The sequence below is a fragment of the Pelophylax lessonae genome (assembly GCF_965119305.1).
Source record: "Pelophylax lessonae genome assembly, chromosome: 12".
In the NCBI taxonomy this organism is placed as follows: domain Eukaryota; kingdom Metazoa; phylum Chordata; class Amphibia; order Anura; family Ranidae; genus Pelophylax; species Pelophylax lessonae.
In genome coordinates, this window is record NC_138779.1 from 8,924,583 (window position 1) to 8,928,927 (window position 4,345).

Here is a 4,345-nt window from a genome sequence, read left to right on the forward strand (position 1 = left end):
TTGGCCGCAAGGTTTTTCAGGCCGCAATTTGAGGAGACCGGTGGTCTACCTCGAGGGTTTTTTTTTTCTGTTTGAAAAAAAAAAAAAAAATTGTTTTCTCTTTTTTTGTTGAGTCTCATCATTAAGGATGAGCATTGTAAACTTCTAGTTGGCACCGGTTGGGCCTTCTAGATTGGGATTTGATTTCCATTTTCCCACCCCTCAGTTGTGATACTGCTCTGGGACGTCCCGAAGGTGCTGTATCACCGAGGACTACGTCTGTCAATGAGCGCTAGAGAAAAATGGATTTTTGTAAAATCTTACCGTAAAATCCTTTTCTCTTAGCTCATTGACAGACGTAGTCCCCGCCCCTCTGTTTTTTTGAGTTGGGTTAAAATCTCTAAAGACTGCTTTTTCACATAACTGATTTGCTGAGGCAGAGAGAGAGAGGATATACCCTCTGGGACTGCCCCTGGGGTGTGGCCAGAGCATTTTAATTTCCTGTCTAGTCCTGCTCCTGTGGAGGCAACATAACCCGAAGGTGCTGTATCACCGAGGACTACGTCTGTCAATGAGCTAAGAGAAAAGGATTTTACGGTAAGATTTTACAAAAATCCATTTATTTCCATACGGTTATCGTGCTAGTAATGCATTGGCTGTCCTATGGTGACCATGCTTACTAATTGTACTTGCATTTGTCTCAGTGGCCCTGATTTATTAAACTGCACTATTACGTAAAGATTTATTTACATTAAAAAAAAAAAATTAGCTTAACAGTTTGTCCATTGAAACTGCCTGTAAATTTATTGTGTGCAAATGGGGCAAAATAGAATGTTCTCAGGCTATATTTTCCACAATTTGAATGAGTGAATAGGTAAAATACCACATTATGGCCACTAGATGGAGATGAGGAGTATACTGAATTCATATGATAATCTGTGCCCTCTAGTGGTCATAATACAGTATTTTCCCCATTTTTCTGATGGATCAACTGCTACAGTTTACACAATACACCCTTAACCACTTAAGGACCGCCCGCTGCAGTTATACGGCGGCAGGCTGGCCCTCCTGCGCAAACCGCCGTAGGTATACATTGGTCGCGTGCCTGCAGCTAGGGGGCGAGCGTGCGCCGCCGCTGGCGCGCTCCCACCTCTACTTGGCAGCGGGGATTCCGATGCACGGGGCAGGCGGCTCCGATTGCCGCCTGCCACCCGCGATCGCTCACCCGCGATCGCTCCCCCGTAAACACAGCCGACCGTTCTTCTCCCTGGAATGATCACAGAGTGCCTTCTATATAGGAACACAGGTCTCTATGGTCATTTCACAAGCCCCGCCCCCATACAGTTAGACTCACTCCCCTAGGTACACACTTAACCCTTTGATTACCCCTGAGTTAACCCCTTCCCTGCCAGTGTCATTAGTACAGTGACAGTGCATATGTATAGCACTGATTACTGTAGTAATGTCACTGGTCCCCCCAAAAGTGTCAAAAATGTCAGTTAGGGGTCCGATCTGTCCGACCGCAATGTTGCAGTCTTGCAAAAAATCGCAGATCGCCGCCATTACTAGTAAAAAAAAAAAAAAAAACAATAAAAATGACAGAAATCTTTCCCGTAGTTTGTAGGCGCGATAACTTTTGCACAAACTAATCAAAATACACTTATTGCGATTTTTTTTTTTTTTACCAAAAACATGTAGCAGAAAACAAATTGGCCTAAAATGTTAACAAATTTTGATTTTTAATTTTTTTTTTTTTTTACGGGAATGTTATATAGCAGAATGTGAAAAATATTGTTTTTTTTTTTTTTTAAATTGTCGCTCTTTTTTTGTTTATAGCGCAAAAATTAAAAATCGCACAGGTGATCAAATACCACCAAAAGAAAGCTCTGTTTGTGGGGAAAAAAAGACATCAATTTTATTTGGGTACAGCGTCGCAAGACCGCGCAATTGTCGAATAAAGTAACGCAGTGCCGAATCGCAAAATATGGCCTGGTCATTAAGGGGGAAAATCCTTCCAGAAATGGTTAATAAAATAAAGTGAAAATTGCGCCATTTATACTGCATGCTCTCCGATACGTTTGTTGCAGTTTTAGCTCTCTCTGTTCTGTTCTATGATTTATCTCAGAGGTCACCTACAATTTTTATTTTCATCCGTGTTTGTTATTGTAGTGCAGCACAATACGCTTTTATTGAGATCAATAAATTGTAATTATATTTAAAGTGATAGAAAACCCAATAACAAATCCTGGACTCTGAACTCCTTTCAGCCACACGTCCATTCACTGACCAAAGCTCACCGCCTCAACCTCCGCAACATCTCCAAGATCCGCCCCTTCCCAACCAACGACACCACAAAGCTTCTGATCCAATCCCTGGTCATCTCTCATCTCCATTACTACAACTCTCTTCTCATTGGCTTACCTATAAATAGGCTCCTCCCCCCTTCAGTCCATCATGCGGCTCACCCACCTTGCAAACCGCTCGGTCTGCTACCCCCTCTTTGCCAATCCCTCCATTGGCTGCCAATCAACCAAAAAATGAAATTCAAGTTACTAACCATAACTTATAAAGCCATCCATAACTTGGCCCCCAGCTACATCACTAACCTGGTCTCAAAATACCAACCAACTCGTTCTCTCCGTTCCTCCCAGGACCTCCTCCTCTCTCGCTCCCTTGTCACCTTTTCCCATACCCATCTCCAGGACATCACCCAAGCCAGAGGCGTAACTAGAACTCTCAGGGCCCCAGTGCAAGAAACCATGAAGGGCCCCCCGGACCCCTGGCTGGGGCCCTTCCCTTCAAGCCTGGGGCCCTTCCCACTGATCCTGGGGCCCTTTACTCTTGTTGTGGGGCCCTTTATTACGGTCCCGCAGCTGGACCCTTTCACAAGCTCTGCAGTGGGTCCCCTTCCTGCCATCTTGGGGCCTCCCCATGGTGGTGGAATGCCAGAGCCCGGTTACAAGTGTGACCTTTGCGATACTGGAAGTTCTCCCACTGGTGTTTTTATTTTTTGGTATTTTAATTGTATAATTTTTTATAATTTTATTTTATTTTTTTATGATGTGACTGACTATGACTCTGTCCATTCAGAAAAGGGAGGAGCTGGTAAATTACATATTTACCGACCCCCTTCCTGGTTCTCTATTGTGACACATCCCCTGCAGCAGCCAGCAGGAGAGGGGAGGGAGCACAGTGGGGGGGGGGGGACCAGGGGAGCACACAGGGGCCCAGAGACAGCAGAACACAAGTGAACTGGATAGGAGGAGTGGTGGGGGCAGCATACAGAGGAACCAATCTCCTCCATTTTCCTCCTGCAGCTACAGGAGGAATAAGGAGGACAGTGATTTCTCTACATGCTGCCCCCGCCCCCCTCCTATCCAGGTGTACAGGGGAGCCGCACAGGCCCTGGAGCATGGGGCCCGACTGCAATTGCATCCCCTGCAACCCCTGTAGTTACGCCCCTGCCCCGAGCCTCTCAGATCCTCTGGAATTCTCTACCCCCATCTGTCGGACTATCTCCTACTTTGTCCACTTTCAGACGATCCCTGAAAACTCATCTCTTCAGAGAAACCTATCTGGCATCCACCTAACAACTCTACTTTTATTTTCTCCATCAGCCCATCCCCCACAGATATTACCTCTTGTATCTCTTGACCCTCCCTCTTAGATTGTAAGCTCTAATGAGCAGGGCCCTCTGATTCCTCCTGTATTAAAGTGTATTGTATTTGTACTGTCTACCCTCATGTTGTAAAGCGCTGCGTAAACTGTCAGCGCTATATAAATCCTATATAATAATAATAATATATTGCAGCTTACCAATACTGAAAGAGGAACTTCTCACATAATTTGTAATAAAAATATCTTTGCCACTCTGAAGCTTCCAACCACTTTGCATAATTTTTAATATAGCCTGCGATTTCTGTACTTCCCAAATACGCTGCACAAATCTCCCTCCACTAAGTCCGGCTGTGAGCAGCTGAATCTGCTGCCTGTTCACTACCTGCATTTACACACACACACACACACACATACATATATATATATATATATATAGTATCTGACAAAAGTAAGTACATCCCTCACATTTCTGTAAATATTTTATTCTATCTTTTCATGTGACAACACTGAAGAAATGAGACTTTGCTACAATGTAAAGTAGTGAGTGTACAGCTTGTATAACAGTGTAAATTTGCTGTCCCCTCAAAATAACTCAACACACAGCCATTAATGTCTAAACCGCTGGCGCCAAAAGTGAGTACACCCCTAAGTGAAAATGTCCAAATTGGGCGGATTTAGCCATTTTCCCTCCCCGGTGTCATGTGACTCATTAGTGTTACAAGGTCTCAGGTGTGAATGGGGAGCAGGT